This window comes from Saccopteryx leptura, chromosome 3, assembly GCF_036850995.1.
Source record: "Saccopteryx leptura isolate mSacLep1 chromosome 3, mSacLep1_pri_phased_curated, whole genome shotgun sequence".
Taxonomy (NCBI): domain Eukaryota; kingdom Metazoa; phylum Chordata; class Mammalia; order Chiroptera; family Emballonuridae; genus Saccopteryx; species Saccopteryx leptura.
The window spans coordinates 75,256,760-75,284,591 of NC_089505.1; the positions used below are offsets into that span (position 1 = coordinate 75,256,760).

At 39.1% G+C, this 27,832-nt stretch overlaps 1 protein-coding gene and 1 pseudogene across 2 annotated transcripts in view; both read right to left on the reverse strand.

Moving 5' to 3' along the window:
- Window positions 1–27,402, reverse strand: LOC136397137 (leukocyte immunoglobulin-like receptor subfamily A member 6; annotated as a pseudogene).
- LOC136399362 (leukocyte immunoglobulin-like receptor subfamily A member 5) overlaps window positions 1–27,832 on the reverse strand; it is a 429,345-nt gene that overhangs the window by 36,426 nt on the left and 365,087 nt on the right. The window lies entirely within an intron of this gene.

Below are 27,832 nucleotides of genomic sequence, written 5' to 3' on the forward strand. Positions count from 1 at the left end.
TCACCACCTGGTTGCATCGTGGGTCCTTCCTGGGCTGTTTCGAGCATGAAACAGCAGCACTCTAAGGACCAGCTGGATCAATGCAGCCATGCCTATCTGGATAGGGTGCTCCACTGTGTAGTCCTGAGGTACTTGGGCTAGAAAATGTGAATATAGAGGTCACTGTGGTTAGGAAAGACCCAATTCTCCATGGTCTGATGTCCACCCCAGGGTCCCACCACCCCTTGGCCTCAGCATCCTTGTGACGTCTGAATTCAGAACCTGCTCTGAGCCACTGTGATAAGAGTTACCTGTGTCCAAGAGCTTAGGATTAGTGGAAAAAAACTGTCTCAATTTGGAAATATTTAAGAACTGTGTGTTCTGCATTCAGTCTGAGACTCAAAGTCTCAAAAGATTATTACCTATAGCTGAGAGATCCCACATTTCAATAGTTGGGAGCCAGGGATCTAGGAGCAGGGGTTGCTGTCAGGGGCTCTGAATGTCAGAAACACCATATATGTATATATATGTAATATATAATATATATACAATTTTTGTAGTATACTATAAAATAGTGTGTAAAATATATCAGTATATATAGTGGCATATATATATTCTTTCATAAATACTAGAATTACATATCATCATTTATATCTACATATGTGTGTGCTGTACCAATATGTAGTGGGTGTGTGTGTTGCGTGTGCTGTGTATTTGAGGAGAGAAGGAGAGAGAGCTAAATGGATGGGTAATGATGTAATTTTTATCCCAAAAGGCAACCTCCATGCACCCCTTATCAAATGTCATAAGCCTGACCTGCGATGGCACAGTGGTTTAAGCGTCAACCTGGATGCTGAGGTTGCCGGGTCAAAACTCAAGGCTTCCCTGGTCAAGGCACATATGGGAGTTGATGCTTTCTGCTCCTCCCCCTTCTCTCTCTCTCTCTCTCTCTCTCTCTCTCTCTCTCCCCTCTCTCTAAATGAATAAATAAAATAATTAATTTAAAAAAAATTTTAAATGTCACAAACAAGGATGTCCACAGTTCTGGTTTTCAAGGTTTAAGGAACAGAGAAATTCCACCAAATTATAATATTTAATGAGCACAAAAAGTAGGAAATTATGTCAATCTGTCAAACCATCTTGATAGAAAAAAAGAAAGATTAAAAAAGTATTATTGAAGTATCCCAATTACAAAAATCCATGCAAAAATTTTAAATATCAGCTCACACAATTCAGGAAATGCACATGGATGATAACTGTTATTCTCTTGGGTTAATGTCCAAATGGTTGCAACCAGGAAGCCTTTGTAATGTGTCTCATGTGCCTGGTAACCAGAGAAAAAAAGATAATTTCTAGGAGATGTGTTTCTGTTAGAACAAGATAGCACAACTAATAAAACCTTAATAAAACAGAAAAACAGATGGAAATGTAAAGGTCAGTAATGCTTTCGAGGGTCAATTTGGTTGTTTTTCTATCTTGGCCATGTGAATAATACTGCAATGAAATTTAATTTTCTAAATAAATTATTAAAAAATAATACTTTCAGTATAAAATATAGATTTCTTAATAGTTTTGCCTTGAAATAATTTTGGGTATGAATTAAGCTGTTTTCATGAGGTAAAGCTCTAAAACATTTTACTCCACCATTTCATCATCAGGAATTTGGAGTGAGAAAGGTAGGCATACAGTTTGGAATAAAAAAAGTGAAATTCCAACAGATTCCAACATGGCTGCAGAGTCAGTGAAAACTAAACTCTCCTGCTCCTGGGCCCAAGCCAGACTTACAGCTAACTTACAAAGCAATGAACCTAAATACTCAACTAGAGGACAGCTGAACTGAGGTTTTCTACCTAAGGATTTACAGAGGAAACCACATAGAGACTGGAAGGAAGGTGGAAATGCATAAAGGGCTAGACCCTGCATCCTGGTGTGGCAGCTGAAAAGCTGGAGAAATACCTTGGCTAGAAAACTTTCTCCCCCCAGGAGCATGGGGTCTCAACTCCACGCAGAGCTCCCCAACCCAGAACAACAGATATGGGAAGAAGAGCCTACACAGCATCTGGTGGTGAAAAACAGTGGGGGTTTGGTCCACCAGGAGAAAAAGGAGTCTGCTGGAGATGTAGATGCCACCTTCCCAGGGCCAAGCCATCCATTGAGGGGGCAGCACTCCTATCTCCCCTGTGAGCTCAGCTTACACTCTCCCAAGCAGATTGTTTGGATCTGTCCTTCCAACTTCCAGATACCTGACCCTCAGAGCTTAGTTGTGCAGCTGAAAGGGGGAGCTGCTGGGAGTTTGGGTATTTGAGTGTGAATCTCTTGAAAGCTATTGCCTGGGACTAGCGTGAAGAGCTTGACCTCCACCTGCGGGCTGGGCTAACATCAACCCTATGGGAGACTTTTCTGATTCATTATCCTGAGCCCAGTGTCCCACCTGGCTGAGCTGGCTCCTGTAGAAGGGATGACTGGCTTCATGCAACTTGAACATATATCCTGCCCCTCCTGAGGGAGCTAGTCAGAAATGCTGGCATAGACTGTGAGATCTGACTCTGGAGTATTGGCCACTTTCCTATCACGAAGTTTCTCACTGCATGACCCCCACATAGGGGACCTACTATATCCATCCTCCCCAGTTCCAGTTGCCCAACCCTACTGAGCTCACAACGAGTAAAAAAAGGCTGTGGTCTTTCTTCAGAAGGCTCTGGAAAAAGATCAGGCAACCTCAAGGAGAGACAGAATACCTGACAGGTGGAGGCAAACCTCAGCGAGCCTCAGCCATTTTATAGATCTGCCCCCTGCTCTAAGCTGGAGGAAGCTGACTCTTGTACATAGATTGACCCCTTCCATGCACACCCAGGCCTGGGAGATGAAGCCACAAACAGTGAACAGCATGGTAGCTCCAGACAGTAGACCAAGGTCACGCACAGTGTCCAATATCAGCCTGTACCTGAACCACATCCAAGTGGACCCAGAACAAAACAACCACTGGTGGGCTTCAGACCACACTTAATCTTGACCCAGCTAGCCATACAAGCAGCACACCCAAAGAGAGCTCTCGGCAGCCACAAGACTCTGCTAGGAAGAGCACCACCTTGAGGGATAACCTCTGCAGCATGACTTCAAACAGTGATTGAGGTTTATCCTTATAGTCAGCCAGCCCAAAGGGTTAACTCCATCCACAAAAAGTCATCAGCATTCATGACTCAACTACAACAGAGGGTGCACACAACCCAAAATAAACATTCCTGGAGCATGGAACTCAGGTCATGTGAATGATTGTGCCCCTAAGTCCAACAAGCCACCATCACCAGAAAAACATCATAAGAAGTCTGAGAGTCACAGCAAAGATACTTAACACAGAGAGATAAAATTAGGAGAGAAAGAATATGCCCCAAATGAAAGAAGAAGGAAATCCACAGAAAAAGAATTAAATGAACTGGAAACAACCAAAATGCCAGATGCAGGGTTTAAAACAATGGTTACAGGCAGAGGCCAATTAAGGTTGGTTGAGGCCCTGGGTGCAGAAGAAAATATTGGGTCCCTTAAAAAAAAGAGAGAAACAGGAAAAATAGAAATAAATGTTAACCATATTTAGGCCCCTTAAAAAAAAAGAGAGAGAAACAGGAAAAATAAATATACATGTTAACCATATTTTTAAATAAATAAAAAATAGATAATTAAAGGTATGGTTAGGGCCAGGGATAGCATTAGGGTTAATAGTAGAGCAGAAACTGAGTTTGTAGCCTCAGTCAGAGTCAGGGTCAGGGTTTGATATTAACAACTTTTTAAAAACTTGTTCTAGAGAGACCTGAAGATGGCAGCAGAGTAGGCAGATGCACAGACTCCCAGCTCACACCACCAAACTGGATTACAAATTAATTTAGGTACAATCAGCATGAAAACCAACTCTGGACTACAAGACCAGCTCTCAAAAACCAAGGAGCAAAGAAGAAGCCACACTGAACCTGGTAGGGAGCTCCGAGGAGCGATGAGTCTCCCTTGTTTACAGGAACAAAGGGGGTGTGAGGCTGAGAGCCCAGAAGGGCTCTCATTCCAAGGAAAATAGTAGTAAATATTGTTCACAGCCACTTGCCTGGGGACCTGGGAAAGAGGTGTATTGAAAGGGCTGGCTTATCTTCCAAAAGGAAAGGGGAGAGAGAGAGACAGACAATGACTGGCAGAGGAATGCATTGGAGGACCTGAGAAGCTGACTCATCCAGTGCTGGAGGCAGCTATAGCTGGGGGAGAGGTTGAACCCTCAAAAAAGCACAAGCCTAAAGTGGTTCCAGGTGACCCACCTCCAGAAAGCTCACCAACTTTAATCAGAGCAATAAGACACAGCTGAAAACAGGAAGTGGGGAGGAGGATCAGTAACTCAAGTCTCCATAGAGATCTGAGATACACCTTCCCCTACTGATATGGAGAAAGCACCCTGCTCTCAGAAGGAAGCTGGAAGATAGGGCCTTCAGTGTCTCAGGTTACAACCACCACATTCCTGAATAGAGTTTCAAATAAGACCCCTGTTGAGATCAGTAAACTAGACTACCACTGAATTAAGAAAACTGGGAAGAAAACAAACAAATCAAGACTTCAAAGAGGCTTTACTAGGTAAGGAGATCACAGATGAAAGAAGCCTACAAGTCATAGAAAATAATGGGTAGGCAGAGAAGCATAAGTCATATGCTTCAACAAGATAAATCCTCTGATAAAGTCTTAGACAAATTGGAAGTTATCAAATTATAAGATGCAGAGAATAATAAATGATTTTTTGAATGCTTAAAGATCTCAAAGCTACAATGGATGGACTTAATCAACACTTCAGTAAAGAAATTGAAAGCATTGAAAAGGACACAGAAATCATAAAGAAGAACAAGACAGAAATGACAAACACAATATCAGAAATGAAGACTACACTGGAAGGAACTAAAAGCAGGCTAGATGAAGCAGAGGATCGAATCAGTGACTTAGAGGACAAGATAAGTGAAAGCATGGAAGCAGAACAGCAGAAAGAAAAGAGACTAAAAAAATCTGAGGAAACTCTAAGAGAGCTCTGTGACAACGTAAAGAGAAACAACTTTCACATCATAGGGGTTCCTGAAGAAGGAGAGAAAGTACAAGGCTTAAAGACCTTGTTCAATAAAATTATAGCTGAAAACTTCCCTAAATTGATGCAGGAAAAAGTCACACAAGTTCAAGAAGCACAGAGAATTCCATTAAAGAGAAACCAAAAAATAAAATCTATACCAAGAAACATCATAATTAAAATACCAAAGCTAAGAGATAAGAGAAAATATTAAAAGCTGCTAAAGAAAAAAAAGGCTATCACCTACAAAGGAGCCCCCATAAAAATGACATCTGACTTCTCAACAAAAACACTTGAGGCCAGAAGGGAATGGCAAGAAATATTCAAAGTAATGCAGAACAATAACTTACAACCAAGACTACTTTATTCAGCAAGGCTATCATTTAAAATTGAAGGAGAAATAAAAAGCTTTCCAGACAAATTAAAAACACACAAAACTCAAGGAACTCATTTCAACCAAACTAATGCTGCAAGAAATGTAAAGGGGCCTGTTCTAAATAAAACAAAGGGGGAAGAGAAAATAGTAAAAGAGGAATATAGCTTTAAAGAATAAAATGGCTATAAACAACTACATATCAATAACCTTAAGTGTAAATGGATTAAATGAACCAATCAAAAGACATAGGGTAGCTGCATTGATAAGAAAACAGGACTCATACATATGCTGTCTACAAGAGACACACCTCAAAAGAAAAGATACACATAGACTAAAGGTAAAAGGATGGAAAAAAATATTTCATACAAATAGAAATGAAAAAAAAAAAGCTGGAGTAGCAATACTTATATCAGACAAAATGGACTTTAAAAAAAAGGCTATAGTAAAAGATAAAGAAGGTCACTACATTATGATAAAGGATGCAATCCAACAGGAAGAGATAACCATTATAAATATATATGCACCTACTATAAGAGCACCAAAATATATAAAGTAGATTTTTAAAATTAATTTCAATGGGGTGACATTGATAAATCAAGGTACATATGTTCAGAGAAAGCATCTCCAGATTATTTTGACATTTAATTATGTTGCATGCCCCTATAAAGCAGATTTTGATGGACATAAAGGGAGAGATCAACAACAATACTATAATGGTAGAAGATTTCAATACCCCACTAACAACAATGAATAGATCCTCAAGAAAGAAAATTAACAAAGAAACAACAGAATTAAGGGATACACTAGATCAACTGAATTTAATAGATATCTTCATAACCTTCACCCTAAAGCAGCAGAATATATATTCTTTTCAAGTGCTCGTGGTACATTCTCTACAATAGACCACATAATTGGGCATAAAATGAGTCTCAACAAATTTAAGAAGATTGAAACCATATCAAGCATCTTCTCTGACCACAATGGCATGAACTAGAAATCAACTACAATAGGAAAACTGAAAAACACTCAAACACTTGGAAACTAAACAGCATGTTATTAAACAACGACTGGGTCAACAATGAGATCAAGAAAGAAATAAAAAAATTTCCTTCAAACAAATGAAAATGAGCATACAACAACTCAAAATCTATGAGACAGAGCAAAAACAGTCCTGAGTGGGAAGTTCATAGCATTACAGTCATACCTTAAGAAGCTAGAAAAAGCTAAAAAAAAACAAAAACAAAAACAAAAACCAAATAAACCCCTAATCATGCAACTAAAAGAACTATAAAAAAGAACAGCAAGTAACATCTAGAGGAAGTAGAAGAAAGGAAATAATAAAGATCAGAGCAAAAATAAATGACCTAGAGACTAAAAACACAATACAGAGGATCAATGAAACCAAGAGATGGTTCTTTAAAAAAGTAAACAAGATCGATTAACCCTTAGCCAGACTCAGCAAGAAAAAAAGAGAAAGGACTCAAGTAAAATTAGAAATGAGGGTTGAGAAGTAACAACAGACACAGTAGAAATACAAAGGATTGAAAAAAAATACTATGAAGAACTGTATGCCAAAAAATTAGACAACCTAGGTGAAATGGACAAAGTCCTTAAAAAATTTAAGCTTTCAAAAATCAATCTGAAAAAGTCAGAAAACCTAAATAGATTGATTACAACAAAAGAGATTGAAACAGTTATCAAAAAACTACCAGCAAACAAAATCCCTGGGCCAGATGACTTCACAGGAAAATTCTACCAAATATTCAAAGAAGAGCTAACTCCTATCCTTCTCAAGCTATTTCAAAAACTTCAAAAGGAGGAAAAACTTCCAAGCTCCTTTTATGAGGTGAGCATAATTCTGATTCCAAAAACAAAGACACAAAAAGAAAGAAAACTATAAGCCAATATCCCTGATGAATTTAGATGCTAAAATTCTCAACACAATATTAGCAAACCAGATCCAGCAATACATGAAAAAAATCATACACCATGATCAAGTGGGATTTATTTTGGGGAGGCAAGGCTGGTGCAATATTAGCAAATCAATCAATGGGATTTATCACATAAAAAAAAGGAAGGACAAAAACCACATGATAATATCAATAGATGCAGAAAAAGCATTTGATAAAATCCAGCACCCATTTATGATCAAAACTCTCAGCAAAGTGGGAATACACAGAACATACCTCAACATGATAAAGACCATCTATGACAGGCCCACAGCCAACATCATACTCAATGGGCAAAAGTTAAAAGCAATCCCCTTAAGATCAGGAACAAGGCAGGTGTGCCCCCTTTCACTACTTTTATTCAATATAGTTCTGGAAGTCCTAGCCAAAGCAATCAAACAACAAGAAGAAATAAATGGCATCTAAATTGAAAAAGAAGAAGTAAAACTATCATTATTTGCTGATGATATGATACTATACCTAGAAAACCCTAAAGTCACAGTAAAAAAACTACTGGACCTGATAAATGAATTCAGCAAGGTAGCAGGATATAAAATTAATACTCAGAAATCAGAGGCATTTTTATACACCAACAATGATCTGTCTGAAGGAGAAATTAAGAAAACAATCCCCTTCACTATTGCAAGAAAAAATAAAATGCCTAGGAGTAAATTTAACCAAGGAGGTGAAAGACTTGTACTTAGAAAATTATAAAATATTGATAAAAGAAGTTAAAGAAGATACAAACAAGTGGAAGCATATACCGTGTTCATGGCTAGGAAGAATAAACATTATTAAAATGTCTATATTGGAGTGACGTCACAGAAATGGCGCTATGAGGAGGGCTACCGATACCTCTCCCCAAAACTTCAACAAGTTCAACAACTAGAGACAGAAAAATGATCCCAGGAGCGTCTGTAAGACCCACACACTGAATAAAGGTACGATTGGGCAAAAAGGTGGCTAAATATTTATATATAATCGACCCTGAAGGAAAAAAGATGGAGAAGAAAACACTGACCTGAAGGGCTGCTTTCACTTGGAACAGAGAAAGTGAGGGCTGGGGGTGTAGAAAGAGCTGGGCTGAGGCAGAGACGTTCAAGCCAAGGAGAGAGTGTGCCCACAGCAGGTCAGCCCATGTGAGTGGACGCTGGCAGAGGCAGGTGAGCACTGGCCTTCATTACTCTCAATATCCTGGTGTGTGAGCATGGACAGTGTGCGAGTGGTTCCTTTTAGTGCCCTGAGCATGGGCGCCCATATTTCTGGACAGAGGGCCAGGGTCAGAGACTGTCAGCAGTAGCCTTCTGAGTGGGCTGTGACCAGAGTCTCAGTGTATCTCTGGTCTCCGAACAACAGCGCATAGGGAGTGCAGAAAAGCCATCTTCCCTAGGCTTGGACCTCTCCGGGTGGGCGGTGCACCTCCACCAGCCATACAGGCTAACAAAGCACATTGCCAGGGAAGAAAAAATGCGGAAGTGCTAGAGGGAGGGGCATGCAGGCAGCTTGCAGACAGTCTCTGGAGCAGATCCAGGAATCCAATGGCTGAAATTAGCTTAACCCACAGTCTGCTCACTGCCCAACTGGCTTACGCCAGCAGCGGCTCTGGATGACAAGGTCTTCTTTCTCAGGTAAGCAATCTAAGAGAAGAGATGTGATATTTTTTAGGGCCTCTTGCTCTACTCACAGTAGCTGGGGCTACTTCATGCCAGCTGATACAGGGTGAAAAACACATTCCTATGAAACAGACCTCAGAGAACATGGCAGAAATTGGGCAGGCTACGCTGTAGGCTTTTTAACAAGGAAGAAGCCTGCAGAGAGCAATCCCACAGAACACTAAGGTAAATTTAACTAGACATACCTGGGAAACCTTAGAAAGGAGCCTGAACAGAAGACAACATGCCCCCCTACCTGCTTAAGCTGGTGGCTCTGACTGGTAGAGCTTTTATACTCAGGGCTGTGCACTAAAAGAAGGGACTTGGTGGCTTTTAAGACCTCCTGTTCTTGCAGGCAGCGACTAGGGCATCTTCCTGCCAGCCAATAAAGGTTACAAAGTGCAAAAAGCCTGGGGAGAATGGTCCCACAGAGTGCTGAGGCATACTAGACATGCCTGTAGGCTCATAGAAAGACAATTTGAGAGCAATCGGCTCCCAGCCATACCTGATTATGCCGGTGGCTCCAACTGGCAGAGCCTTACCCAGAGCCCTGTGCTGAGTGGGGATAGAGTGGAGATTTGCCAGCTTTTAGGGCCTCTTACTCTCCAGGCAGTGGCAGGGGCAACTTTATAGCTGGATCACCAGGCTGCTAATTCAGGAAGGAGAGACTTGGAGAGAAGCTCCAGGAAAACAGACTCTCTCATCGTTGGAGCCTGCAAACTCTAACAAGCCCCAACTACCAACGAGACTGAGGCCTCGTATATGACATCACCATAGGGACACATCAACTAAAAATCTCTACTTAAGCGTGCCACAGGGGTAGAGCCTGGAGTACAGTGCCACCGACCAGGAAGAGGGAGAAGAAAGAAAAAGAAAAAAGATAACCTCTCAAAATCAAAAATAATCCACAGTCTTTATAATTTTTTCCACTTTCTTTTGTTTCTTTCATTTTCTTATCTTTATTTTCTTTCTTCCACATTGGTCCTTTTATCCTCTGCTCATCTTATTCTTTTCTCTTCATCTTGAACTACATTACCCATAGGTGTTACATCTCCCATTATTATTTCTTTTCTTTTTTCTTTCTCTCTATGAGGGTTACACTCCAAAAACCTTAACTCTTCCCTTTTTATCTTCTTCTTTTTCTTTTTCTTTTTTTTCTCTCTCTCTTAGATTCTTCTTTTATCTTTCACTTTTCCTCTCATTTGATCCTCACTCACAAACAAATTATTTATTTTGGACTCAAATTTTTTCTTTGTGGCATTTGGTGTGCTTTTCACTTAGCTTTTTAACTCATTAGCATATGCGCAAACCCAGCTTTTCATTCTATGCAGTTTTTGTTTCACATATAACAATATTATTTTTTCTTATTCTTGTTTTCTTCTTATCTGTTTCACTATATCTCTCATTCAACTGTCTTTTACAAGAAAATGATTTTATTCTTGATCCAATTTTTTTTCTTTTTTGCATTTTGTGGGTCCTTACCATGCTTTTAGCCCCTTTGTCACTTCTCTCCAACTCAGGCCCTCTGTACTAAGTAGTTTTTGTTCCATTTAGTACAATATAATTCTCAGTTTTTCACGGTATTTTCTCAAAAAATAATTTTTTAAATTGTTTTATTTTTCCACTTTTATTCTTTATTAATTCTCATTAGTGTTATTAACAAAACCACCCTCAGATACCATTAAGGAAAAGAAAACTGAATATCAAAATCCAAAAGACAGAGATATAGCACAGATAGATGAGGAAAAATCTATAGAAAATATTTTTAATAGATTGGAAACCTTGAAGTTAAATGACAGAGAATTAAAAATAGAAATCCTAAAAATACTCAGAGATATACAAGAAAACACAGAAAGGCAATTTAGGGAGCTCAAAAACCAACTCAGTGAACAGAAAGAATATATTACCAAGGAAATTGAAACTATGAAATCAAGTCAAACAGAGTGAAAAACTCAATTCATGAACTGAAAAACGAGGTAAACAGCCTATTAGAACAGGCTAGATAGAAAAGAGAATTAGTGACAAAGAAGACAGGCAACTTGAGGCACAACAGAGAGAAGAGGAGAGATTCACAAATTTAAAAAAATGAGAAAGCCCTAAAGGAATTATCTGACTCCAACAGAAAGAGCAACATAAGAATAATGGGTAAAACAGAAGGAGAAGAGAGAGAAAATGGAATTTAGAACATATTCAAACAAATAATAGGCAAGAACTTCCCAAGTCTATAGAAAAAACTAAAGCCTCGAATTCAAGAAGCAAACAGAACACCAAGTTATCTTCACCCCAACAAACCTACTCCAAGGCACATCATAATGAAATTGGCACAAACCTACGACAAAGAAAAAGTTCTCAAAGCAGCCTGGGAAAAGAAGAATACAACATATAAAAGAAGACCTATTAATTATCATCAGATTTCTCAGCAGAAACTCTACAAGCTAGAAGAGAGTGAACCCCAATATATAGAGTTTTAAAAGAGAGGAACTTCCAGCCAAAATTACTATACCCATCAAAACTATCTTTCAAATACGAAGGAGAAATAAAAACATTCAGATACAGAAAAGATGAGGAAATTTATCATCAGAAAATCCCCACTTCAGGAAATACTAAAGGCGGTTTTCCAACCAGACACAAAGAACAAAACAAAACAAACTCACAAGTAAAAGCTCCACTAAGAACACAATAAAACCAAATTTAAACTGTGACAACAAAAACAAAAAAGAGGAGAGGACGAAGATTAATAGTAGCAAAGGATGATGGAGTGCAAAAGCACTCATAGGATAGTGTACTACAATGAACATGGTAGATACCCTTTCCATTACTTAATGGTAACCACCCCTGAAAAAACACCATAGAAGCACATGACTTGAAAAAAGAAGTAATAGAGGAAAGAAGTATCGATAACAAGCAAACAAAAACAAATGATAGAAAAACAAAAGAGAAGAACAAACAAGATATAAACTAACAGAAAGCAATATATAAAATGGCAATAGGAAACCCTCAAGTGTCAATAATTATACTAAATGTAAATGGATTGAACTCACCAATAAAAAGACACAGAGTAGAAGAATGGATTAAAAGAGAAAATCCAACTGTATGCTGCCTACAAAAAACACATGTAAGCAACAAGGATAAAATAAATTCAAAGTTTAAGGCTGGAAAACAATACTCCAAGCAAATAACATCCAAAAAGAAGCAGGTGTAGCAATACTCATATCTAACAATGCTGACTATAAGACAGCAAAAGTAATCAGAGACAAAAATGGTCATTTCATAATGACTAAAGAGACACCGAATCAAGAAGACATAACACTTCTTAATATATATGCACCAAACCAAGGAGCACCAAAATATATAAGACAGCTACTGACTGACCTAAAAATAAAAACTGACAAAAATACAATCATACTTGGAGACCTTAATAAACCACTGAAGGCTCTAGATCATTCATTCAAAAAGAAAATTAATAAAGAAATATTGGCCTTAAATGAAACACTAGAACAACTGGATATGATAGACATCTACAGGACATTTCATCCCAAAGTGCCAGAGTATACATTTTTCTCTAGTGTACATGGAACATTCTCAAGAATTGACCATATGTTGGGCCACAAAAATAACATCAGCAAAATTAGAAAAATTTAAATTATACCAAGCATATTTTCTGATCATAAAGCCTTGAAACTAGAATTTAACTGCAAAAAAGTGGTAAACCCACAAAACTGTGGAAACTAAACAACATACTTTTAAAAAATGAGTGTGTCAAAGAAGAAATAAGTGCAGAGATCAAAAGATACATACAGACAAATGAAAATAACAATATAACATATCAGAATATCTGGGATGCAGCAAAAGCAGTAATAAGAGGAAAGTTCATATTACTACATGCCTATATGAACAAACAAGAAGAGTTCAGGTAAAGCAGTTAACATCACATCTTAAGGAACTAGAAAAAGAAGAACAAAGACAACCAAAAACCAGCAGAAAAAAGGAAATAATAAAAATCAGAGCAGAAATAAATGAAATAGAGAACAAAAAACTATAGAAAAAATTAATAAAACAAGAAGCTGGTTCTTTGAAAAGATCAACAAAATTGACATACCCTTGGCAATACTCACTAAGGAAAAAAGAGAAAGGATTCATATAAACAAAATCCAAAATGAAAGAGGAGAAATCACCACAGATATCATAGATATGCAAAGAATTATTGTAGAATACTATGAAAAACTATATGCCACAAAATTCAACAACCTAGAAGAAATGGATTAATTCCTAGAACAATACAATCTTCCTAGACTGAGTCATGAAGAAGCAGAAAGCCTAAACAGACCTATAAGCAGGAGGAAATAGAAAAAAAATTATTAAAAGCCTCCCCAAAAATAAAAGTCCAGGGCCACATGGCAATACTAGTGAATTCTATCAAACATTCAAAGAAAACATGATTCCTATTCTACTCAAATTATTCCCAAAAATGGAAGGAGAAGCAATACTTCCAAACACATTTTATGAGGTCAACATAACCTTCATACCGAAAACTGGCAAGGACAATACAAAAAAAAGAAAACTACTGACCAATATCTCTAATGATTACAGATGCTATAATACTAAACAAAATACTAGCAAATCGAATACAACAACATGTTAAAAAAAATAATACATCATGATCAAGTGGGATTCATCCCACAATCTCAAGGATGGTTCAACATATGTAAAATGGTTAATGTAATACACCATATCAACAAAACAAAAAACAAAAACCAAATGATCTTATTAAAAAATGCAGAAAAGGGATTTGATAAAATACAACACAATTTTATGTTTAAAATACTAAACAAAATGAGTATAGGAGGAAAATATCTCAACATGATTAAGGCCATTTATGATAAACCATCAGCTAACATCATATTAAATGGCATAAAACTGAGGACTTTTCCTCTTAAATCAGGAACAAGACAGGGTTGTCCACTGTCTCCACTCCTATTTAACATGGTGCTGGAAGTTCTGGCCAGAGCAATCAGACAAGAGAAAGAAATAAAGGGCACTCATATTGGGTAAGAAGAAGTAAAGGTTTCACTTTTTTAAGATGATATGACCCTATACATCAAAAACCCCAAAGACTCCACAAAAAGATTACTAGAAACAATAAACCAATGCAGTAAGGTCGCAGGATACAAAATTAATATACAAAAGTCCATTGCTTTCCTATACGCCAACAATGAATCATCAGAAAATAAACTAAAAAAAATAATCTCCTTCATGGTTGCAACAACAACAAAATACCTAGGAATAAACATAACAAAAAATGTAAAGAATTTATATAATAAAAAATACAAAGCATTGTTAAGGGAAATCAAAAAATATAAAATGAAATGGAAAAATATTTCTTATTCTGGGATAGGAAGAATAAATATAATCAAAATGACCATATTACCCAAAGCAATATAAAAATTCAATACAATTGCCATCAAAATTCCAATGACATTTTTTAAAGAAATGGAACAAAAAATCATCAGATTTATATGGAACTTTAAAAATCCTCGAATAGCCAAAGCAATACTATGGAAAAAGAACGAAGCTGGGGTCATTAAAATACCTGACTTCAAATTATATTATAGAGCCATGACAACAAAACAGCATGGTATTGGCAGAAAAATAGACACTCAGACCAATGGAACAGAATAGAAAGCCCAGAAATAAAACTGCATATATATGGTCAAATAATTTTAGATAAAGGGGCCAACAACACACAATGGAGAAAAGAAAGCCTCTTCTACAAATGGTACTGGGACAACTGGAAAGCCACATACAAAAAAAATGCAACTCAACTAGTTTTTCCCCTTGTACTAAAATTAATTCAAAATGAATCAAAGACCTAAATATAAGACCTAAAAGTATAAAGTACATAGAGGAAAACATAGGTAATAAACTCATGGACCTTGGTTATAAAGAGCATTTTATGAATTTGACTCCAAAGGCAAGGGAAGTGAAGGCAAAGATAAATGAATGGGACCACATCAAACTAAGAAGTTTATGCACAGCAAGAGAAACTGACAACAAAACAAAAAGACAGCCAGCTAAATGGAAGATGATATTTTCAAACAACAGCTTAGATAAGGGCCTAATATCCAAAATATACAAAGAACTCATAAAACTCAACAACAAACAAACAATCCAATAAAAAAATAGGAAGAGGACATGAACAGACACTTCTCTCAGAAAGAAAAACAAATGGCCAACAGATATATGAAAAGATGCTTATATTCATTAGTTATTAGAGAAATACAAATCAAAACTTCAATGAGATACCACCTCACACTTGTTAGATTAGCTATTATCAACAAGACAGGTAATAGCAAGTGTTGGACAGGCTGTGGAGAAAAAAGAACCCTCATCCACTGTTGGTGGGAATATAAAGTAGTACAACCATTATGAAAGAAAGTATAGTGGTTCTCAAAAAAGTAAAAATAGAACTACCTTATGACTCAGCAATTCCTCTACTGGGTATATAACCCCAAAATTCAAAAACAGTGGTAGAGCGTCGGCCTGGTATGCAGAAGTCCTGGGTTCGATTCCCGGCCAGGGCACACAGGAGAGGCGCCCATTTGCTTCTCCACCCCTCCCCCTCTCCTTCCTCTCTGTCTCTCTCTTCTCCTCCCGCAGCCGAGGCTCCATTGGAGCAAAGATGACCCAGGCACTGGGGATGGCTCCTTGGCCTCTGCCCCAGGCGCTAGAGTGGCTCTGGTCGCAACAGAGCGACATCCCGGAGGGCCAGAGCATCGCCCCCTGGTGGGCGTGCCGGGTGGATCCCGGTCGGGCGCATGTGGGAGTCTGTCTGACTGTCTCTCCCCGTTTCCAGCTTCAGAAGAAAAAAAAAAAGACACATGCAGTCTCGTGTTCATTGCAGCATAGTTAACAGTGGCAAAGACATGAAAACAACCAAAAAATCCTTCAATAGATGACTGGATAAAGAAGATATGGTATATATATACTATGCAGTACTACTCAGCCATAAGAAATGATGACATCGGATCATTTACAACAACATGGATGGATCTTGATAACATTATACTGAGTGAAATATCTAAATCAGAAAAAACTAAGAACTGCATGATTCCATACATAGGTGGGACATAAAAATGATACCAGAAGACATGGACAAGAGTGTGGTGATTACTGGGTGGAGGGGGGAGGAAGGAGAAGGAGGGAAAGGAGGAGGGGAAGGGCACAAAGAAAACCAGATAGAAGGTGATGGAAGACAATTTGACTTTGGGTGATGGGTATGCAACATAATTAAATGTCAAAATAACCTGGAGATGTTTTCTCTGAACATATGTACCCTGATTTATTAATGTCACCCCATTAAAATTATTAAAAGAAACAAAAAAATAAAGAAAAGATTTTTTTCAAAAGTTAAAAAACAATGTCTATATTACCCATAGCAATTTATAAATTCAATGCAATTTCTATTAAAATACAAAGGATATACTTCAAAGATATAGAACAAATATTTCAAAAATTCATATGGAACCAAAAAAGAACACGGATAGCCTCAGTAATCTTGGGGGGAAAAAAAGAATAAAGTGGGTGGTATCACACTTCCAGACATCAAGTTATACTACAAGGCCATTGTACTCAAAACGGCTGGTACTGGCATAAAAACAGGCATATAGATCAATGGAACCGAACAGAGAACCCAGAAATAAACCCGCACCTTTATGAACAATTGATATTTGACAAGGGTGGTGATAGCATACAATGGAGTAAAGACAGTCTCTTTAACAAATCATGTTGGGAAAATTGGTAGGCTACCTGCAAGAAAATAGTACTATACCACCAACTCACACCATTCATAAAAATAAACTCAAAATGAATAAAAGACTTAAATGTAAGCCATGAAACCACAAGCATCCTAGAGGAAAACAGGCAATAAGCTCTCCAACAAAACTCACAGCAATATATTTGCTGATCTATCTCCACGTGCAAGAGAAATAAAGGACAGGATGAACAAATGGGACTGTATCAAACTAAAAAGCTTTTGCACAGTTAAAGACAATATGAACAAAATAAAAAAGGCAAACCACACAATGGGAGAACATATTTGACAATACATCTGATAAGGGGTTAATAACCAAAATTTATAAAGAACTTGTAAATCTCTGCCTGACTAGGCAGTGGCACAGTGGATAGAGTGTCGGACTGGGATGTGGAGGACCCAGGTTCAAGACCCCGAGGTCACCAGCTTGAGAGCAGGCTCACCTGGTTTGAGCAAAAGCTCACCAGCTTGGTCCCAGGGTCACTGGCTCGAGCAAGGGGTTACTAGGTCCACTGAAGGCCCGCAGTCAAGGCTCATGTGAGAGAGCAGTTAATGAACAACTAAGGGGTCGCAACACGTAACGAAAAACTGATGATTGATGATTCTCATCTCTCTTTGTTCCTGTCTGTCTGTCCCTATCTGTCCTTCTCTCTGACTCTCTCTCTGTCCTTGTAAAAAAAAAAAAGAGAGAGAGAGAGAGAGAAAAGAACTTGTAAAATTCAACACCAGGAAGATAAACAGTCCAACCAAAAAATGGGCAAAAGAGATGAATAGTCACTTCTCCAAAGAGGACATACAGATGGCCAATAGGCATATGAAAAAATGCTCAACATCACTAATCAATAGAAAAATGCAAATTAAAATCACTGTGAGATGTCAACTCACACCAGAAAGAGTGGCGCTAATCAACAAAACAACACAGAGTAAGTGCTGGCGAGGATGTGGTGAAAAGGAAACCCTCCTACACTGCTGGTGGGAATGCAGACTGGTGCAGCCACTGTGGAAATAAGCCAGACAGAGAAAAAAAATATCATATGACCTCACTCATATGAGGAATCTGACGAACAGTATGAACTGAGGAGCAGAATAGAGACAGAGGAGGATTCAAAGGATCCAGAAGGAAAGCAGACAGAGGGAAAGGGGATGATAGAGTGATAGAATGGGACAAGAGCAGAAAAGTAAATCCTAGAAGAAAGGGGGGAGGGCATTATGGGGAGGGAGACGGGGGGATATATTGGGGAACACGGGTGACATTAGAATCTATGTAAATACAATAAATTAATAAAAGAAATTAATGACAAAGAAAAAATCCTCAAAACAGCCAGGAAAAAGAAGAACATAACATATAAAGAAAGGCCAATTGGGTTTTCCTCAAACTTCTCAGAAGAAACTCTACAGCCAGAAGAGAGTGGAATGAGACATTTAATTAACAAAAAAAAAAAAAAAGAGGAATTACCAGTCAAGAACATTATTCCCATCAAAGTTATCCTTCAAATAAAGGCAAATTAAAAACTTTTACAGACATACCAAAGCTGAGGGAATTTATCACCAGAAATCCCCCAATGCCGAAAATACTCAAGGGGGTTATTCTTTCAGATACAAAGAACAACACAAAAACAAAACTACAAGTAAAAGCTCCAGCAAGGTAAAACCATGGAAATCTGTGACAGCAGTAACATAAAAGGGGAGAAGATAAAGATTTACAGTACCGAAGGAGGATAGAGTGGAGAAGCACTAATAAGACAAAGGACTCCTGTGCATACAAATATTTTTTTAATAGCCTAATAGTAACCAACCACAAGAAAACGCCAACAGTACTAAAACACATACCATAAAAAAGGAAGAAACAGAGGAGAAAGTATGGAATACCAATAAAATAAAACTGACAAAAACATAGAAGAAACAAAGGAGACATAGAGCTACCAGAAAACAAAACATAAAATGGCTGTAGGAAATCCCCTAGGGTCAATAATTACCCTGAATGTAAATGGACTGAACTCACCAATAAAAAGGCACAGAGTAACAGACTGAATCAAAAAGCAATACCCAACTGTATACTGCCTTCAAGAGACACATCTAAGCTGTGAGGATAAGAGTAAACTCAAAGTGGAAGGTTGGACAACGATTCCCCAAGCAAGTAATACCAAAGAAAAGCAGGTGTAGCCATACTCATTTCTGACAAGGACGACTTCAAGAAAACAAAAAGTAACCAGAGAAGAAGATAAACATTTCATAATGATAAAGGAGAAAGTATACTAAGAAGATATAACACTTTTTAATATATATGCAACAAACCAGGGAGTTCTAAACTACATAAGACATCTATTAACTGATCTAAAAACAGAAACAGACAAAAACATTATCATACTTAAATCTCAACACACCGTTGACAACTTTAGATAGATTATTCAAACAGAAAATCAATAAAGAAATAGCCTTAAACAACATGCTACACCAAAAAACATAATAAACATTTACAGAATATTTCATCCCTGAACATCAGATTATACATTCTTTTCCAAGGTTCATGAAATATTCTCAAAGATAGACCATACGTTGGGCCACAAAACTAACATCAATATATTCAGTAAGATTGAAGTCATACCAAACATATTTTCTGACCATAAATTTTTGAAATTAGAATTCAACAGCAAAAAGGAGGTAAAGGAACCCACAAAAACATGAAAATTAAAAAATAAGAAACTAAAAAATGACTTGGTCAAAGAAGAAATAAGAGCAGAGATCAAAAGATATAAATAGACAAATGAGAATGACAACATAACACATCAAAACTATGGAATGCAGAAAAGGAGTAATAAAAGGAAAGTTTATATCATCATAAGCTTATATCAAGAAACAATAAAGATCCCAAGGAAAAAACCTAACATCATGTCTTAAAAAACTAGAAAAATAAAAACAAAGGCAATTCAAAGTTAGCAGAAAAGAATAAATAATAAAAATTAGTGCAGAACTAAATGAAATAGAGAACAAAAAAATCTATAGAAAAAATTAATACAACAAAGAGCTGGTTCTTTGTAAAGATCAATAAAATCAGCCAACCATTGACTAGACTCACTATGAAAAAAAGAAAGGATTCATATAAACAAAATCCAGATTGAAAGATGAGAAATTACTACAGATATCACAGATATACAAAGGATCAGAGGATTGTATGCCACTAAATTCAACAACCTAAAGGAAATGGAAAATTCCAAAAACTATACAATCTTCCTAAAACTGAATCATGAAGAAGTGGAAAACATATATAGACCTATAAGCAGGAGGAAATAGAAACAATTATCAAAAACCATCACCCAAAAAAGCCCAAGACCAGATGACCATACTAGTGAATCTACCAAACATTCAAAGAAGATTTGGTACCTATCCTTCTCAAAGTCTTCCAAAATATCAAACAAGAAGCAATAATCCATAACACATTTTATGAGTTCAACATAACCTTCATACCAAAACCTGGCAAGGACAACACACAAAAAGAAAACTACAGACCAATATCTCTAATGAGCACAAATGCCAAAATCCTAAACAAAATATTAAAAAATCAAATACAACACATTTAAAAAATAAGTCATCATGATCAAGTGGGATTCGTTCCAGAAGCACAAGGATGGTTCAACATATGAAAATTAATCATCATAATACACCACATCAATAAAACAAGGACCAAAGTCATATGACCCTATCAATAGATGTAGAAAAGAAGTTCAATAACATACAACATCCATTTATGTTTAAAACATTCAATAAAACCAGAATAGAAGAAAAGTATCTCACTATACTAAAGGCCATATATGACAAACCATCACCTATTATCATATTAAATGGTGAAAAATTGAAGGCTTTTCTTCTAAATTCAGGAAAAGACATGGCTGCCCACTCTCTCCTCTCTTATTCAACACAGTTCTGGAAGTTTTAGCCAGAGTGACCAAGCAACAGAAAGATAAAAAGCATCCATATTAGGAAAGAAGTAAAGGGTATCACTTTGTGCAGATCACAGGAGCCTATATATAGAAAACCCCAAAGACTTCACCAAAATCTTATTAGAAATAATAAACCAATACACTAAAGTCACAAAATACAAAGTCAATATATTATTCAAAAGTTTATTTCTTTTCTATATGTCAATGATAAAATTTCAGAAAATGAACTCAAAAATACAATTTCTTTTACAAATGCAAAAAATAAATAAAATATTAAATACCTAGGAATAAACTTAGCCAAGGATGGAAAGAACCTAAATACTGAAAACTACAAAATGTTATTGAAAGAAATTGAAAAACACACAATGAAATGGAAAAATAGTTTCTGTTCATGGATTGGGAGAATTAATATATTTAAAATGGCTATATTACCCAAAACAATATACAAATTTAATGCAATCCCCATAAAAATCCCAATGTTATTTTTAATGCAATAGAATAAATAATTACAAGATTTGTATGAAACCATAAAATAACTCAAATAGTCAAAGCAATCCTGAGGAAAAGAATGAAGCTGGAGGTATCACACCAACTGACTTCAAATTATTCTATAGAGCCACAATAATTAAAACACCATGTTATTGGCAGAAAAACAGACATACAGATCAATGGAACAGAATAAAAAGCCCAGAAATAAAACCACCTATATATGGATGAATAATATTTGACAAAGGAACAAAAACACACAATAGAGAAAAAAAAGCCTCTTCAATAAATGGTGCTGGGAAAATTGGAAAGTCACATGCAAAAGAATGAAGCTTGACTACAGTTTGTCCCCTTGCACTAAAATTAATTCAGAATGAATCAAAGACCTAAATATAAGATCTAAAACAATAAATTACAGAGAAGAAAACGTAAGTACTAAACTTATGCACCTTAACTGTGGAGCACATTTTATGAATTTGATCCCAAAGGCAAGGGAAGTAAAGGCAGAAATAAATGAATGGGACTATATCAAACTAGAAAGCTTCGGCACAGCAAAAGAAACCTACAGCAAAACAAATAGGCAGCCAACTAAATAGGAGATGATATTTGCAAACAGTTCCTATAAGGGGTTAATATTCAAAATATATAAAGAACTTACAAAACTCAGCAACAAATGAGCAAACAATCCAATAAAAAAATAGGGAGAGGACCTGAACAAACCTTTCTCCCAAGAGGATATACAAATGGCCAACAGATATATGAAAAGATGTTCATCTTCACTAGCTATTCGAGAAATGGAAATCAAAACTACAATGAGATACCACCTCACACCTGTTAGAGTGACTATTATCAACAAGAAAGGTAATAACAAGTGTTGGAGATGCTGTGGAGAAAAAGGAACCATTATTCACTGCTCGTGGGAATGTAGACTGGTACCGCCATTATATAAGAAAGTGTGGAGGTTCCTCAAAAAATTAAGAATAGAACTACCATATGACCCAGCAATCCCTCTACAGGGTATCTACCCCAAAAATCTCAAAAAGATTGTGACAAAAACACACACGTATCCCTCCCCATGTTCATCACAGCATTATTCACAGTTGCCAAAACATGAAAACAACCAAAGTGTCCCCGGGTAGAGGATTGGATAAAGAAGAAGTGGTATATATATACAACAGAATACTACTCAGACATAAGAAATGAAGACATTGCCATTTACAACAACATGGATGAACCTTGAGAACATCATACTGAATGAAATAAGAAAAGCTAAGAATGATATGATTTCACATATCGGTGGGATATAAAACTGAGACTCATGGCTAGAGAAAAAAGTGAAGTGGTTATTGGGAAAGGGGGCTATGGCAGAGGGAGAGGGGGAAGTGAATAAAGAGGAAGAAATATATGGTGTCAGAAAATTATTTGACTTTTGGAGATGGGTATACAACATAATCAAAAGTTTAAATGCTAGCCTGACCTGTGGTGGCACAGTGGATAAAGCCTTGACCTGGAATGCTGAAATCGCCAGTTCGAAACCCTGGGCTTGCCTGGTCAAGGCACATATAGGAGTTGATGCTTCCTGCTCCTCTACCTTCATCTCTCTCACTCTCTCTTTGTCTCTCTCTCACCCTCTCACTGTCCTCTTTCTTAAAATGAATAAATAAAATCAAAAGAAAAAAATGTTTAAATGCTATAGAATTGTTTACTGGTACCTATGTACTCTTACTGATCTATGTCACCCTGTGAAATTTAATTTTCTAAATAAGTTTTTAAAAAAGAAAGAAAAAACAATCAGAGAAAGAAGATCTAAGAAATCTCGCAGATCATCAAGTAAATATGCTCAAACCAACAGCTTCCTCATATGTACTTACTATTATTTAGAAAATACAAGGGAATCAAACAGCTTGCTTACAAATTACAAATTAGATGTGTAATTCTTTTTTCAAATTTTTAATATTGAATTTATTGGGGTAACATTTGTTAACAAAGCCATACTGGTTTCAGGTGTACAATTCTTTCTTTTTTTTGAATAACAGAACATTTTATTTTTTAATGTTTGTGAGTATATACATTATAAGTTGACCTTCAAGTTCTTATCTGATATCTGAATCAATTGTTCAATAGCTCTCTTTCCAAATTACTATGCATTTTTTAGTTTAGAAATAATAAAATTCACTTTTTGTGTATAAATACCTATGAGTTTTAATAACTGCACAGTCATTTGTGATCATTATCACGACCAAGAGGTAGACTAGTTCTATCATGTCTCAGAACGTTCCTTTCCAAAAAGTAGAAACCACACAAATATCCTTAAATAGGTTTGTGGGTATACCACACAAATTTAAGATTTATGTTAAATTGTTTATTTTCTCACCAGCCCCATCATATCACTTGCTACCTTCACAATTATACTTACTACCATATAAAATTCTAGCCCTACATCAATTCAACCATCTGTCTACTCTGCTCTTGTATCTGAATTGCAGAGTGCAGGCATGCCTAGGAGATATCGCTGGTTTCCTTCCAGAGCACCGCGGCAAAGCAAATAACATCTTATTGCTGGTGGAATGTCTTCCTTCAATTTTTTAAAATAACACAACATTTGTGATGTGTGATAAAATGAAGTGTGTCTGTAATTATGAAGAGAAATTCTACAAATGCATAAACTGCTGATACTACAGTTTAAAGCTTTCAATTTTAACAGCTAATTTTCTCTTAACATTCTTTCCATTTCTGCTTTTGCTCTCATATTTGGGCTGTGGTTCTGCCTCACTTGGGACCTGCAATAGACTGTAAACTGATGTTTTCTCTTCAGTTTTTCCCATGACACCCAATGTACCTCATTTTTCCTTACCCCACCTCAGGCGTACAATTCTTAAAGAAGATTCTAAATTTCCTGAATTTTACAAATACCTATCAAATGTTTCTGATGTTTATTAGCTTCAAAAATGTTTAAACCTAGTGCTGGCCAGTTGCTCAGTGGTAGAAAATCCACCTGGCATATGGATATGCCAGGTTCGATTCCCAGCCAGGACACAGAGGAGAAGCAGCCATCTGCTTCTCCACCCCTCCCCCTCTCCGTACTTTCTCTCTCTCTCTCTTCGCCTCCTGCAGCCATGGCTCGATTAGAGCAAGTTGGTCCCGGGAGCTGAGGATGGCTATGGCCTCTGCCTCAGGTGCTAAAAAATGGCTCGGGTTGCAACAAAGCAAGGGCCCCAGATGGGCAGAGCATCACCCTGTAGTGGGCTTGCCAGGTGGATCCTGGTCGGCTGCGTGCTTGAGTCTGTCTCTACCTCCCCTACTTTCACTAAAAAAAATAAAAATAAAAGATTTATACCTAATTTGAAAATGTGTGTGATAAAAAAACAATATCAACAAGATGTTACTCTCAATAATAAGTGTATGAATTTAATGTACTCCCAATGAAAATGGAAATAGAGTTATTTATATTTGAATCGTGACTCCATATAACAAAAGTTAAATTGTTAGTTTAGACATTGAAGAGTTATTGAGAAGTTCTCACACAAGAGCAATAACAGACCCGTGTGCACAGCCCACTGATACGAATGCACACTGTCTGGGTGAGGCCCCGGGTCCTCGTGAGCTGTGAACACCCCCTCCTTATTCCCAGGGGAGCACAGGGGCCATGCAGAGTGTTTCCCACAGGTGGGGATACTTCCCTCTACAGGAGAGCATCCCGTGGGGGCCGGGTCTGTCCTCTCTGCTCGGCATGATCATGTCCCTGCTCATTTTCCACATGCCTCTCTCTACCTGCCCATTGTTATCTCTGCTGAGATCAGAAATGGGAGCTCAGGGTGGGAGGTCCTGTGTGTTTCCAACCTCAATGGGCTGGACCTTCCTCTGTTAAACCTCCTGCACCCCCTCATTTATTACTGTCCTTGACTTTCCTAGGGGCATGGCCCTGAGGGGACCAAGTATAGGAAGGACAGGGTCAGTGTCCCCTCACCTGAGACCAGGAGCTCCAGGGGTTCACTGGGGTGTGACAGCAGGTAGCGGGTGGTGCTGTGTGAGCTGTAGCACCTGTAGGTCCCCCCGTGGGCTGAGGTCACAGGACGCATGGAGAACTCTGCCTGGTACTGCTGAGCTCGGAGCTCTGATATAAGATGCCAGGGGGGATTGGCTGACCCCTCCTTGGACAGAAGGAAAGTGTCCGTCGGGATCTGTGTCCAAAGCATGGTCACGGTCTCTCCTGAGGCCACCGTGGGGCCTGGCTGCACTGAGAGAGAGGGTCTGTCTGGGAGCCATCCTAGGGAGAGGGAGGGTGGGTGAGGGCTGCCCGCCACCTTGTTCTGACCTGAGAGTCAGCAGGCTTCTCTCTGAGGACCCTCCTCTCTGTCTGTCTCTGTTTCTCTGAGTCTCCCCTCCCCTCCCATCCCAGTCTCTCTCTGTCTCCCTCCCTGGGACCCTGCACGTTCACTCTGCCCATCACCACCTGAGACCCCCCAGCAGGGCCTGTGCAGAGTCTGGGTCCCTGACTGAACCCACAGGCCCCTCACCTGCCACCAGGATGTCCACGGGGTCACTGGGCGCCGACCACTTGGAAGAGAGGCTGTGTCCACTGTATCAACTATACCGGCCCCTGTGGAAGCTGCTCACAGTGTCCAGGGAGAAGTTGGCCTGAGAGAGCCCAGCCTGGGGCTGCAGACAAGGCCCTGGGGGAGGTCACGTCCTCTCTCCTTGATAAGAACAAATCTGTCGTAGCCAACATTAGAGTGACACTGGAGAGTCAGGCTCTGTCCATAGACCACGATGGGGCCCTGCTGGGTCAGGAGGGAGGGCTTCTGAGACACACCTGGGGAGACCAGACGTGAGTTATGGGGGCTGCTCCTCCCATACAATGCCTTCTCCTGTCCTGGCCCAGGTCGCACTGTCTCTCTGGGTCTCTGACCAGGAGCCACAGTGTTCCCTCACCCCACCCTCTCACACAGGGCTCCCTCACAGCAATGATGCCAGTAATGAGTTAGATGCCTAAATCCATGGATAGAACAGTAATGAAACTTACTCACCTGAGACCAGGAGCTCCAGGATGTCACTGGGCTGTGATCACACCTGGGGGATGTTACTGTAACAGCCATAGCATCTGAACGTCCACCTGTGGCTGGAGGTCACAGGGCCCACAGGGAACAGGGCCTGGAACCGCCCATTTGGGTGTTGTTTTGAATCCTGGGTCCAAGAGGACCTGTGTTCTCCTTCCTTAGTGAGAGTGAACTTTCCAAACCCTTTCTCTGAGCCACACTGGAGGGTCACATCCCTCCTGAGATCACGACAGGGCTGGGCAGGGCTGAGAGGCTGGGTTTGCTGTAGAATCCTAGGAGAGGAAAGGGCAGCATGTTAGATGGGCTCACACCTCCCTCACATCCCCCAGGGCTGGGCTGTGAGAGGAGAGACCCCCTGAGAACAGACCCCCTTCCTGAGGCAGAGCCTGAGGCTGGGACCCCTGAGTGTCTTCTCACCTGTTACCACTAGCTTCAGGGGTCACTCTGCTCTGACCAGCAGTGGCACTGAGATAGTGACAGTGATATATCCCTGCAGTGCTCTGTCATCTGTGTGATGGAGAAGTTGGCTTTGTCCCTGGAATCCAGTGGCTTCTTTTTGTACCAAGGTTCGGAGCTTCTGTCTTTGTACAGATGGCATTCCTTGGCCTTCAGGGTCCCCTGACACCAGATGGTCACAGGGCCGCCCCAGGGGATGACAGGGTCTGGATCAGCCTAGAGGGTGAGTTTGGGGAGGGTCCCTGAAAGGAAATCAGAGGCTGAGTCACAAGACATTTCTGTCCCCCAGTCTCCAGCTCTCAGTCTGAACACCTCAGAGGTCCCCATGTCCATCAGCCCAGAACTACTTTATTCTATTCACAACTTCCCAGGGATGGCCCCTTGTTCCCACGAGGAGTGGGACCTGAGACACCTGGGGACCAACTCACCTGCCTGTACTCGGGTTCTCAGAGCCACACTCAGTCCTGGAAGTGATTTCGTGTGAGATTGAGCCCTGAATGCTGAGAAGAACCCTCTTTCCCGTGAGCCTCCTGAGTCCTGGGGTCCCTCCCAGACCAGGGCTTCCCCTCCTCTCCTCATTCTCACCCAGGCAGAGCAGGGCTGTGAGTGTGGGGGTCATGGTGTCTCTTCCCTCTTGTCCTGGCTGTGCAGATGGAAGAAACCATGGGGTCCTCAGCAGGAAAAGACATACAGGGTGGGGTCATGGAAGGATGGCCCTCTCTGTCACAGGTTTGTCACATGAACAGCTTTCCAGAAAGGGGAACATTCCCTCCCTGGGAACCTAGCTCTCACTTTCATGATGAAATGGCAAACTTACCTGGAATATCCTGAGACGCCTCTTTCAGGTGAGCTGACTCAGGGCAGGTCGTTCCCTGTCAGAGCCTCCCCCATGGGGTCACCATCATCCTCAGCCCGTCCATCAGCTCCTCCCTGTGGGGTCCTCACCATGGACAGTGGTCACCAGCCCTGGAGATGCTTCAGGAAGACGTGGGTCCCTGTGACTGCAGAGCTCAGATCAGCAGGGACAGGTCCACCATCTCCCTGTGCAG